Here is a 14,538-nt window from a genome sequence, read left to right on the forward strand (position 1 = left end):
CAAATTAGGAAAGAAAAAATTCAAGGGAGGTAATCCCAGATATAAAAAATGTTTGATATATCTTTTAATTTAATTTAATTTAAAAACCCCTGCATCGGGTAATATAATACGAATTCAAACACCAGGAAGGAAAAAAAAAACAATATTAAAATAAACACGCATAAATATGAGAATAAAATTATATAAAATTATATGATAATTGGTAAAGACAAACAGAAAAAAAAGAACAATTAAAACAAAAATAAATAATTAATGAATAAAAAATACGTAAGTACGGGTTAAAACGGAAAACTATCTTTACATAACACCAAAAGATGGAGGAAGAGAGGAAGCATGGCTGTGGGAATCCTTTTACCCGAATACGATGTCCAGCATGTTAAAAACATACCTTTGTTGTAAAAATCTAATGGATGGATAAACATCCGAAGAAGTTGGTGGGGACAAGCTATTTTTATCGAAACATAAATCGTAAAATTGCCACTCATCAATGAAACAGCTGTAATGGAAAAAAATCCAGGAGATAAACGAAAGTTATAAAAAAGAAAACGTGAGTCTTTGAATTTTCAACAAAATTTTGCACTATATATATATATATATATATATATATATATATATATATATATATATATATATATATTCTAGACTAGACTAGACTACCCGTGACTCGTTGGGCCAGTATGTTATATTAGCTATGGAATTAATGTATGAGCGTGAGACTTTTGATTTAAAGAAAATAGGTGTTTTTTGTGACATAACAGAAACATTTCTATGAAAGTATATTAAAATGAAAAAGTATATAGATAGATTTCTATGAGTCGTTCTGTTTATTATTGTTTATTTTTGAAAAAAACTTACAGCCATTGAATTATAAGTGGTTTGCCATATTATAGGTAAATGTGCACTGAACGGATACCATAATACTTAATGTTAAATTCAAAGTTTGATATATCTTTTAATTTAAATACGAAAAAAAAAAACCCAAAACAATTGGGACGCTGAAAACGTACACAGTAAACCAATACACTTTATTGTCACGTTGATTATTTAGTATAATATATATCGTATATGTGAGACAAGTCGATGATTATTATTTGTAATCACGGTTTGTGTTTGCTTCCCATATCTTGAAATGTTTTATTCAATAAATTTAAGATATTCGCTTTTCTAAGGACGTCCGTTTGTTCGAACGAAACCGGTCCAGCGATTTGTGTTTATTTGTTTCCGCTGTTATGGGTTTATGTTTATGTACGCATGCGGAACCGGAAGTCGTAAACCGGATGTTGGGTTACAACATCCGTTACAAGGTCATTTGAGTTATATATACATATATATATATATATATATATATATATATATATATATATATATATCCAAAACCTTTGGCCTTGATAAACAGGAGACTAAAACTTGCTGCTATGATTTTAAATGATCTGAAATAACAGCAAGAGTAGACTAGATTCCAAATATTTCTCGTATGTTATATCTCTCTTCTTTGGAAATAGGGTACGATTATGAATATCTCCAGTATAAAATAATCTGTGAAATTTACTTTATGCATGAAAACCATCAAGGCCACAGGTTTTGAGGAGATATCAGATAATTTGTAATTCATGTGCAAAACTGGGAAAACACGTGACTATGATTGAAACATTGGTAAAGGTGCAGTATTTTTCCATCCTCAAAAGTCCTTTAAAATTACCACTATTGAAGGTTTTCGAGGGTGCTGAAAACGGAAATAATGTTTAAAATTGCAGGAAACGAGTAGTTTCTAAGATATGAAGAAATTATAGTTTCAAAAATGGGGGATCACTTTTCTATCTTAATTTAACGTAAAATGGACACCCACGTTATAGCTACCTTGAGGGGGGGGCTGGTTTTTTTTAGGAGTGGTGTTTATTTAGTCATTATGGCCTGGTAGACCAACACAAAACCTACCTATAAAAAACTGTAATTTATGCAATGTAATTCTTTATGTTATAAGTGGTCGCTATAGTTGTGCGCACAAGCGCACATATTTTTACTTAATACTCAAAAAATACTTATTTGCGGAAAATTTAAATGCGATATTCGTTTTCAACACACCTAAAAACCTAAAAATATACCCAAATCTGCCTACATTTGTATATATAGTGTCCTGGCAGGCCAGCTTCAGTTTTGCTGCTTTGGGATAAATTTTGCTTAGGGATTTTCTACATGGTTGTCTCTCCTGTGGCCTTGCCAAGTCACTAATATATATAAATGTAATTTTTACATATAAAAAAATATTTTATATTAATTTCTAATGTGATATAAATGTGTTCAATATCCGTGTGTAAATAAAATGATGACAATACTTTACTTTTGTTTTATTAAATGCAAAACAAAAAATATTATAAAAACCAGGTTTTTAAGTAAACAGATCCTTATATCAGAAGAAAAAACAATTATTTAGCAATCTTTGATTTTCATTATTAATTTGAAAAATTTGAAAAATATTCTCAGTCGTTTATGAGTAAAATAAAAAAAAATGCACTTGAAAAAGATTAAAGGGTCTTTAAAATAATGAATTCGCAGAAATATTATGAGGTGTTTAAAATTGTTATCCATTGAAATATTATATTAGAAATTGTCTAACAAGAATGTGTTAGAATGAAGAAAATGGGTGCTACAGTTAAATTTAATATATATATATGTGTGTGTGTGTGTGTGTGTGTGTGTGTGTGTGTGTGTGTGTGTGTGTGTGTGTGCATATATATAAGAAGCATTGTGCAGCGTGAAAGGAGTTGTGTTTGAAGACTATATCAATGCGGTTCATAGAAAACACCCTTGACACGAGTTAGTATATAGAAGATAATTTCAATAATTTTCAATTATATTAAGTTTATTTGCCAACATAATGTGTCCTATAAGATGCTAGGTGCTGATATTCCTTAATTTCGTATAACGCATTATGTTGGGAAATAAACTTAATATAATTGAAAATTATTAAAATTACCTTCTAATACTGTCATTATTCTATTCTTCTATATACTAACTCGTGTCAAGGGTGTTTCCTATGAACCGCATTGATAGAGCCTTCAAACACAACTTCTACAAGTATATAAATGCAACGTTGTCTGTGGATGTAAGAGTTCTTTCCTTATAGACTCCGAAACGTCTGGATTAATTAGCAACAATGATAGAACAACGGGCTGTGAAAATTCTGCTGTGGGTAAGTTGATAGCGTGTTTTGTTTTTTTTTGTTTTGTTTTTTGGGGTTTTTTTTTGCAGGACGTTGTTTGTAGAAAGATAAGTGTGTTATGCCTACAGTCAAGTATGGTGGTGGGAATGTCATGATCTGAAGCTGCATGAATGCTGCAGGTATTGGAGAGTTACATTTCATTAAGGGAAACATGAACTCCAACATGTACTGTCAAATACTGCAGCAGAGCATGACCCCCTCTCTCCAGAAACTGGGTCGCAGAGCAATATTCCAGCATGACAATGACCCAAGAAACACACACATCCAACAAAACCACTGATTTACTGAAAAGGCCAAGGTGATGGACTGGCCAAGCATGTCTCCAGACTTGACCCCAATAGAACATCTTTGGGGCATCCTCAAGCAGAAGGTGGGGCTGCACAAAGACTCAAATATCCGCCAGCTCTGCGACGTCGTAATTGAAGAGTGGAAGAGCGTTCCAGTAGCTACACGTGAAGCTCAAAATATTGAGAGTTGACATGTTGGATGTTAATATTGACAACTTTTCGTAAAGGGTGTATTCACTTTTGTTGCCAGGGATTTAGCTTTTAATCGCTATATTTTTAGTTATTTTGAGGAGAAAATAAATTAATTCTGTTATATATGCTGCAGACAGACTACTTTTCATTGTGTCAAAAAAATTATTATTTTTTTATTGTTGTCCCATGAAGAGATATCATTAAATATTTGAAGAAATGTGAGGGATGTACTCACTTTTGTGATACAATATATATATATATATATATATATATATATATATATATATATATATATATATATATATATATATATGTGTGTGTGTGTGTGTGATACAATATATATATATATATATATATATATATATGTGATACAATATATATATATATATATATATATATATATATGTGATACAATATATATATATATATATGATACAATATATATATATATATATATATATATCATGGGGAAGTATGTAAGTACGTAGTGCCTTCAGTATACGTATGTAGGTGCTGGTCATTATGGCGTTACAAAATCATGTTAGTACAGAGTAGCCAGTAATCATATTATTTTAATTAACAATAGACGCCTGAGACGGCGATCTCTTAAACTATGGCGCCGTTGGATTTTATTCGTATTAAGCAAATATTTACAGCAAGCCTCATTTTATTGGCGTTTGGCGTCACAAACGCGTTTTGCATTATTTTCGTTTTATTATTACAATATTTTATCTAATTTTCTAAGTGCATTTATAAAGCTATACACTTTCTTTCGATATTTATCTAATCCTGGTCTCCCTGCGTTCGCGTTCTCTGGTTCAAATTCTATCACAGTATGTGGCAAAAATATTACTAGCGTATGCATTCTCACGCGCCCCCTCCCTCCTACTGTCTATCACTTCTCTTTCCCATTGCGAATTGTTCAGTGTTAGACAACTACTAATATTTATCGCGTCTGACACAAGTTCACAATTTAAAATTTATAAAAATAGGGGAAAGATCCTAGGGAAAGAGACAAAGCGACAAGATATCGAATAGCTTGATGTGTCAGAATTTTGGGGGAATGTTTGACACCCCTAACACAAAACTGTAAATAAAATATTTAAAAAAAAAAAAAACTCGTAATTTCTCTTTTTAAAGTAGGTTGTTTATTTTCTTTATGAAACATACTTCCAAAATAAACTATTAAAGTTGTTTAAAAATAATAAAAGTATTATTTAAAAAAAAAAAACAATGTTTACAACCTGCCTGCGCGCGCTCATGCAGCCATGTTTATTACGTAATGAAATCAATTGAATCTTACGAGTTAAATTTTTTTCAATTTTAAAAATTTTAAAATCTATCAAAATTTTTCTAATGGTTTAATTTTTACGATATTTTTTAGGTTCAATGTGAAATTTTATGCTCTTTCCAATAAACCAAATACAATATTCTAGACAATCGTTTTTTTTTATTCACCCTCCCCCTCCATTTTGAAATGTCTATTTAAATGAAAATAATTAATTTTCTCACCTATAATTTATATATCACAAATTGAAGATAAAAGATCAATAAATAAAATAAGCTAATTTAAAACAAAAAAGAACAGTTATTTGGAAATTTACCTGTAAAGTCCAAAGTTTAAAACCTTTTTTTTTAACACGTTGATTTTTTTTTAACGAAACCTTATAATCTTGTTATATTGTCCAGAAAATTTCATAGAATTACGACAATTTTTTCTATTTCATTCAATGGTTTTTATTTTTAGATATTTAAAAATAATTCACTCCATAAAGAGAAATCAAAAACTCAGGTATTTCTTTGAGAGAAGATAAAAATCAAAATTTCGTCAAGTGTTTTTTTTTTTAGGCAAAAACTGATAAGTAAAATGTGATTATTTTCCAGCTAAGGTGAGACATATTTATTCACGCACAAAGCTTGACGGCTTACGTATATGTGTTGCTTTTAGGTCCTTTTATCCAACCGTATTTCAAAACAGGAAGAAACACCGCTTCCTTAACACCGGTTAATGCTTACGTAATGGCGGTCTTTTCAAACAGTTGTTTAAAAAAGTTATTTTATTTAAAAATAAATGAAATATAAAATATAAATATGGACAAATTCTCATAAATGAAGGATGGAAGCATCCATTGATTAGTATTTTATATAGGTAAGTGATTTTTTGAATTTATATATATTTATTATATTTAGATTAAGTTCAAATTCGTTGAATTTCGTGAAATCTTTTTTAAAGAAAACCGATTTTTTAAAAAAATATTGTATATTTTTCCATAAAACCTTTTATTATTTCAAAGTTTGGTCTTTGCTCCTTTTATTGAAAACAATTAGGGTTTTAATTACATTATTCATATTGTTATAAGCTTCAAAAGATAGTGAGTCTATATAATCCTTCCTTTTTTAATGGCGAATTCTGACACTTCTATCGAATAGCCCCTTTCTTCGTAAGTGCGACATAATTACCTTTCTCAGCATAATAAAATAAGCTGATATTTTTTTAATCTTTGGATGTCGGGTTCAAGCGAAGGCAATACGACAGATGACTGACTCCGATGTTTTTCTCGTGTGCAGGATAAGAGAGTTAGCTTAAAATGTCGTCGTCGTCGTCGTCGTCTTCTTCTTCTTTTTCTTCTTCTTCTTCTTCTTCTTCTTCTTGTGCCCTCGCGTTTAATCGTTTGTCCTATTTAAATTCACAAGAGAGAGAGAGATGGGAGGGGAATAGGAGGGGGAAAGAATATACAGATAAACAGATAGAGGGGCAAATATACAAAACAAGGGACTTGTTGAGTATAATTTGCATCATATTTGAAAATTGACTTGAATTATTCCATAAATGGGACCACTTGCTTATCAAAGATTTTCCTGTACTGCAGGTTTTACACAGCTTACATACGATGTTGGCAGACATTTGAGTAGGGAATCATAGTTGGCTCCAAAGTAGAGTGTACATATGCAACGCGAACGTATACACGAATAATAATTTCTCACAAGTACCATGCAACTGTATCCATTCAATGCATCACATGAATGGATTTAAATGACAATTCGTTTTCAATAGATCGTTTGCAATAAATCGTTAACAATATTTAATAAGAGCTGCTCTTCGCCCGTTTTTTAGATACTTGATTGCTTAATCGATAAATTTATGTTACTCTCTCAAGTTATTTATATGCCAGCATGTTAACGTTTTGTTGACAATTTATAGTCATTAGGTTTACAGATAAAATGAGTTCAGTTATTAAGTGTGAATAGTACAAGGTAATGGGTTCAATTAAAATGTCAGCATTTTGTATATTCGATACATCGCCACCGTTTGGATGCGACGATTCAATAGATGAAACACCGTCAACGCTCAGATCCTCACTTTACTCCAAGTTAAGGAATGGTTCTTTCCCTGAGGAATCGCCCTACTCTAATTCAATTCTGCCACTGTTGCCATATCTGGAAAGGCGCCGCTCAAAACACTCTTTCTTGCCTTGACAGAGTACGGCATTCTTGTTGAGCCGTTTTTGTTTTTTAAATAAAGCTCTGCTTAATCTTAACATCGTTATTAATCATCACAATGTTGTCTCATCTTTAACCTGACAAACTCATTAACTCTCATTCTCAAATGGACTGAGCCTTGATAAGCGATGATTCATATGTAAAAACAAATTCTGAATGAAATGGCTGAAAAAATACCGAATCATATAAAAGATTATGAAAGATCCTCAAAACCTGAATCATTATGCATGGAATCTACTTGCCTGATCGTAACAGATCAATCTTATGTGTAAAATTTTGATACGAAGAAGCTGAAAAGTTCAGTTTTTTCACATTTGAAAAATTTTATGTTAGGGATTCGCTTTAAAGGAGAAGACCTGAATCCGACAGTGTTAGGTCGAGCTATCTTTCTCAGTTGATATGATAGTACATAAAGTTGGCAATGATGGCGGTATATCACTGATGACCTATTTGGATGCGTTTTGAACTGTTGAAATTCCGAGCAAAATTTATCTTCCACTTAATCTTTAGTGTGCTGTACGAGTTAAATAATTTGCATTTTTGTTTTTCTTATAAATCTCTTCTCGTTAAAATAGGCGATGCTGCCATCGGCATAGCTGACTTCCGCTTGGGTAACTTTCATTTCTATTTTTATTGAAGGGTAGGGTAGCGAACTCGAGACATGTGGTAAATATTAGAATTGAATTTAATCGCAACAACAATATAAAGGAATGTTTATTTATCCCACCATCCTATTCCCATAGGAATTGAATTATGAAATTAAAAACAAAAAATGTTATAATTAGCACTGCCTCAAAGCTTCTGTTTCTGTTATTCATTATATATATGTGTGTGTGTGTGTGTGTACGTGTGCGCGCGTGCGTGCGTGCGTGCGTGCGTGCGTGCGTGTGTGTGCGATCGTGCGTGTATGTCTACTGGAGCACAGACGATCGTCTAGACGTTTGTTTCGATCATAGCTTGAGGTACTTGAATATATATATATATATATATATATATATATATATATATATATATATATATATATATATATATATATATATAATTTAGGAATTTAAATTATATATATATATATAACTTTGTCTGTGCGTGAGTTCGTTCCTTATAGAATCCGAAACGACTTAACAGATTTTCTTTAAAATTTACAGAACTCTGGGAATGATCTTAGTCAAGTTTTGTTTCAGAATATCCCTGATAATTGCTAATCGAAACCATTATTTTAATTTATCTATCTACCCTCCCATCGATTTATTATATCTCTTTCATGATGAACCGTCTCCCTAAATAATCCAATTTACAAAATTCCCACTACTTATGTTTACCACGCTATAATCACATTGAATAATGTATACCCATTAACCCTTATCCTCGAGTGGCCTCCAGGCCTTGATAAGTGGTGATTTCTGTGTAAAAAAAATATATCTTCTCTACTAACTGATGTATGAGCTACGCCGCATCCTCATAATACCTATCACAACGTACCTTATCATATTTCATTTTTACATAGTTTAAACTCGGATATAAGAGACTTTTTACATAGTTTAACTCGGATTTTTACATAGTTTAACTCGGATATAAGAGACTTTCTCCCTATTCCTACATCTCTCTTATATCAGGTTGCACTTATATCTGAGTTTCTTATATCAGGGTTACGCTGTACATTAACACAGGCTCTAATTTAGGACCAAAGAAAATCTATTTTATATCCGTTTTCTTATATTCAGGCCGCTTATATCCGGATTAGACTGTATACTTTACTAGCAAAATACTTTGAAATATATTAATCGAATGTTCTTAAACGTATAAAAATATCTGACCACGATTGAAACCAACCGATTCTTACAAATTCTATGATAGGTTAAAACACGTCATTAAATCAAGGTTAACAGAATTAATTAAATACCAGTACGACGAGATATTACGATGATAGCAAACCTATTCATTTGCTTTGATGCACGTTAAAAAAAATTGTATTCACTGATAATTCTATTTCAGCTCATTAACACCAAGACTCACGCAGCTAATAAAATACACATATAACAATACTTTTGCACTCAAATATACGAAGCTCCCTAAAAAGAAAGGAAATATTAAACTTAACCCCTTTAATAAGAGTAATGCACTGCATCCAGAATCCAACTCATTGACTGGCAAATAAAATTACATCACCAGAAAAGCATACAGCATCCGTTATCAATTATTACATCATTTTAAATAATACTTAGTTATGATTAGGACTTTTCTAACCATACACTATATTAACTCTCTTCAAAGGAAACGTTAAAACGAATTCACTGGAAGATGCTATTGGTGCTCAATTAATTTAACTATATTATTTTGTGAGTCGTCGATTATTTTAATTGACTCTAATAAACTAACGGTAAATGGTTAAACGGGTATATCTGTGTGTGTGTGTGTGTGTGTGTGTGTGTGTGTGTGTGTGTGTGTGTGTGTGTGTGTGTGTGTGTGTGTGTGTGTGTGTGCACTATAGAAAAACAGGTTAGAGAATCTATATAAAATCTAAAAGTGTATTTTTATGTAAAATTAATCGGGGAAGAAAATGGTATTATCCTGTAAGCTATAAGTTCGCCGCTAAGGAGTGCTATGGAACAAATTTCGTTAGGGATATGTCGAGTTTTTCGCTATAATTTTGACAGCAAATACTATGATTTCAATATATTCATTTTACTCGGCATTTTCTCTCAAAGTTATTTAAGCTTCTCTTCAAACTAGGGAGGAGGGACAACAAACTTCGAAAAGATGGTTTTCGTAATGATCTGGAGGCATCCTTAATTTTATTGGGGGGGGGGTCAGCAGCGCTCTAAACAGGAACAATGAATATAAGACTATAGTTTGACATTTTGTAAGTGGTATATAGTAATCTAAAAGTGCTCAATATACTCGATAAGTGTGTTTAAACGCAGCGTTGCCTGGGAGGAAGAACTCGTGTCTCTTTTATTAATTCAGTGTTGGCCGAGAGCCAGAATAGTAATAAAACAGTATAATGTTTGGTAAGTGTTATAAGTTAATCCAAAGTGCTCAATAGGATAGATAGAACAGATGTGTTTAGTCGGCGTTGTTCGGGAATCATTCTATATAAGGTAGATTTTGAAATGCCACACTGCCCGGAAAAAGGCTTTTCACTGTATTTTGTTATACTATCGTATACCAGAAAATGTACTCTGCGTTGTTCACTATCCTTGATAAAACAAGTGCCTGTAAAAATACAGTTGTACATTTTACAAGCTGATATATGCTTGATAGAGAAGGGGAAGGTAAACTCAGTATTGTTCAGGAATACACTAAAATAAATATAGGTTTCTTTATATTTTTAGGGTGGGGGGTAGATGAAGATAAGAAACTCGGCGTTACCGGAAATTCATTAAAACAAATATAAATTTTATTATATTTTTGAAGAAGTGGGTCACGAAGAAACTCGATGTTGCCCAGGAGCAATAACTTTAAAACTGAAGGCTCAGTTGAATTAATTACATTATAATCAAATGAAGATATGCTTTCTCCGTGATAAAAGTGTTGTTTAAGAGCAAATTCGAAATGTAAGTTCAGTAAGCCAATTCAACGAAGACGTTATTACATCGAAAATTACTTTGATTTATAAACAAATAAATGTTTATTATTTTTTAAAAAATCTGCATTTGATTGGCTTACTAAACTTTCATTTTGAATTTGAACTTAAACAACGCTTTTATCACGGAAAAAAACATATCTTCATCTAACTTTCCACGCACGACCACGTGAAATCCTTGCCTCACAATTACACGCGCAGCTGCCTCTACAGAGGGTATCCTTTGTCTTTCAAGATAAACGGAAGCATCGATTGAATAATTCAAAGTCGATTTTGTACTTAAGACAGGAAAGCGTGCTCTGTGCGATACGTCCTGGCAACATTATTCTTTGACATATCTGACTTGTACATCGGTAGAGGATCGCATCAAGAATTAGGTATGTGATTCGAAATAGATTCCGACTTAATAAATATTTTTCTGACAGATTTCAGTAACCTTATTGTGCTATTGCATATAAACGCATGTTTAAATTGTTTTTCATGGCATTTATCTCATCTAATTACTAGCAGGAAGGTTCGGCGTTACCTGAGATTCAACGAAAAACTGAACCAAATAACACCATATTACCATTTTTATTCTGTTGTTGTTGTTGTTGTTGTTGTTGTTGTTTTGTTTTTGTTTTTTAATAATTTTCCAGGGTGTACCTAGCATTGATTGGGTGGGAGGAGGGTAAATATAGTAATATTAATTAAAATACATTTCATTCTTTGTTTTTTTGTTTTTTACTATTCCAAGGAACACACGGCGTTTCCCAGGAATCAATTAAGACTTGTGTGCATTCCTGCTCCAAGTTCTGAATTAATATTTCTATTCCAATTTCTATAATTTTCAAATTATAAATAACCTAACATCAAGTAATCCATTGTATTTAGTTTTTTGTGTGTTTAGAGAGAACGCAGATCCAATGATAACTTATCCTCACCCGCTGATTAAAATAGAATATATTTATCCAAGTAGCCTAAGTAATATAGTTTCAGAATATATAAATGATTATGAGGTTTATCTCCAAAAGTAGAGGAGGAATTCGCGAGCAAATAGAAAGGAATTACACATTTATATATGGAAATTTATGAAATCAGTGTATGTACAAATCACTGGATGCCGTTTCAAGGAATGTTCATGGCAGATTCTATTCAAACCCTAGATAAGATCCTGAAAGGTGCCACCACACCGAGTCAGAATCAGCCTGGTCGTAAAGGTAATTGCAAGGTGACTATTCCCAAATTGTATACACACACACACACGCACGCATGCATACATGCATACATACATATATATATAGAGAGAGAGAAAGGGGGATAGAGGGAGAGAGAGAGAGAGAACGAGCAAACTGATATTAACAACGAACCTTGTTACATTCTGATACAACCTGAGTAGGTTTTGCTCATGCTAAATCGAGGATACGTCCTCGACCATCAGTCCGACAATGTCTTTGTCATTTGCATCTGTCTGTATTGTTCTATTCAGTTCTTGGAGGTCCATCCTCACAGGATTTACCTTATCTCTTTGAGAAGGAGTGAGTTTGTTGCTAATCTCCTGGGGCGTCCCTACTGGAGAATACCAACGGGACTGCTCATGCATTTTTGCGACCACCTTCCGACCCTGTGTCACGTCGGGGGTAGGGATGTAAATACCTACGTTCATTAGTGACACACTAGCTATAGACGTAAAAAAGCAAGAATGCTTACCTGTTGGATGTATTAAATGTGTCAACCAGTAAGTCCCACTTACTCCAACCACGTTGGCGGCAGCACCTGTTTTTTCTTGTCTCTTCTTTTATGAATGTAAACCAGTTTTAACGGACCACCCGATTACGAAGACAAATTATCCGAATTATTTTGAATCGCTGTTATTCTTTTTTAATTGATGTCGAGATCATCATGCACAATTGCACGTACCTCTGATGTACATGTGCAACGTTCTCCAGAGTAGTGTGACGTATGAGATGGAACTGAGTGTCAATTCGGTGCCAATTTATGTAATCAGCTTTTGCTACTTGTATTCGTGGTGATGGCAATGCTTAAATGCAGTCGAGTTGAAAATCTCAGTCATATAAAACTTCATCCTCTTTTCCGTTTTCTTTCCTTTTTTCTTGTGCCTGTTTCTTTTTTTACGCAACTCGTTGTTCCTATTCAGTTTTATTAGCTCGTATGTGATAAGTTGGTTTATAGGAGAAAGGTTTGGAACCGAGGGGTTGGGGGTGGTGGTCTTTGTTTAGCAGCATACCTTCTCCAACCATTTTTTTCTCTAAACTCTCTTCCTATCCAACCACCACACACTCTCTCTCTCTCTCTCTCTCTTTCTCTTTCTATCTATCTATCTATCTATCTCTCTCTCTCTCTCTCTCTCTCTCTCTCTCTCTCTCTCTCTCTCTCTCTCTCTCTATCTATCTATCTATCTATCTATCTCTGTTTTTTTCTTCTCCTTCCCGCTTTTATTATCTTTCTTCTTACTTCTTTCCATCGCGTTGTCTTTATTTCTGTCTCAGTTCTTTCTTAACCCCCTCTATCTATCTATCTATCTATCTATCTATCTCTCTCTCTCTCTCTCTCTCTCTCTCTCTCTCTCTCTATATATATATATATATATATATATATATATATATATATATATATATATATATATCAATCATCCTTCGTGAATTTCTCTTTTTCTGTACTGATGGGCACACTTGATCCAACATTTATTAGTTTAAATAAAATATAAATAAATGTAATTAAGAGAAGAAGAGGAACAGAGTAAACTCTGAACGCCTGTTAAAGTGACGTTCGCGATGAAAACGATTATATTACATTCTCTTCGAGAAGAAAATAATGGAAATGAAACAGAACATTTTATTGGACTAAAACATAAAAATGAGTCCCTCCCCCATCTCCCTCCCTCACTCTCTCTCTCTCTCTCTCTCTCTCTCTCTCTCTCTCTCTCTCTCTCTCTCTCTCTCAAGAGGAAATAAACGTTTATTCATTTGATTCATCTTTTTGTTCTATTTCTGACCCTTTTTTCCGTCTGCGTCAGTCTGTTTTTCATTCTCTGTCCATGGTTCCTGACTGCGTTTAGGTTTTGAGATGAAAAACACATGTGATGTGGAAATGTATAAAAAAACTCATTTTCATTTGAAGTTTGTTTATTTGCATAACAAGCGCAGATGTACTAAACATATTTATTACTTTTGAGCAGAAGTTGAATTTAGTTAATGAAAACATTGAAATTATGCACAGAATGTCAATGCATGCCTCTGTGTGTGTGTGTGTGTGTGTGTGTGTGTGTGTGTGTGTGTGTGTGTGTGTGTGTGTGTGTGTGTGTGTGTGTGTGTGTGTGTGTGTGCGTGTTATACAAACGTTTATACTGTGCTTATAAGCAACAATTAAAAAATGCTGCAATAAAAACAACTGACATGTTCTGCCCGTTACATCTCTTCGTTTACTTTTCAAGTTAACCTGTACTCTTATTTTACCATATTAAATGTGTGAACCAATTATTTGAAATTTCAACTGAAAGATTTTTTTAAAACGAACTTGTCACCAAGAAATGGATGAACATGGCAGTTATAATTTAGATAAGTCCATTCAATCTTTAGCGATGAACATGTCCGTTCAAATTGAAATGCCCGGCCAACAAGACGCCTTATAGAAATGCGATGATGAATCCGGAAAAGAAGAAATCCCTATTTTACTATGGACAAATAGAAATAATGCAATACGGAGTGTGTGATTCTCACATCGTCTTGAGTAGAGAGCGATTCTTGAAATAGAAA

General features: G+C 32.9%; 1 protein-coding gene across 1 annotated transcript in view; it reads right to left on the minus strand.

Annotated features, from left to right (window-relative positions):
* The window catches only part of LOC145277814 (uncharacterized), a 73,192-nt gene extending 60,325 nt beyond the window's left edge, over positions 1 to 12,867 (minus strand). The window contains exon 1 of the mRNA XM_080129701.1: positions 12,473 to 12,867. The gene's annotated coding sequence lies outside the window, so the exon portion shown is untranslated. The remainder of the gene's footprint in view (positions 1 to 12,472) is intronic.
* Positions 12,868 to 14,538: the final 1,671 nt, after the last annotated feature.

Source organism: Euprymna scolopes, chromosome 6 (genome assembly GCF_053919585.1).
Source record: "Euprymna scolopes isolate OS-2025 chromosome 6, ASM5391958v1, whole genome shotgun sequence".
NCBI classification, from domain to species: domain Eukaryota; kingdom Metazoa; phylum Mollusca; class Cephalopoda; order Sepiida; family Sepiolidae; genus Euprymna; species Euprymna scolopes.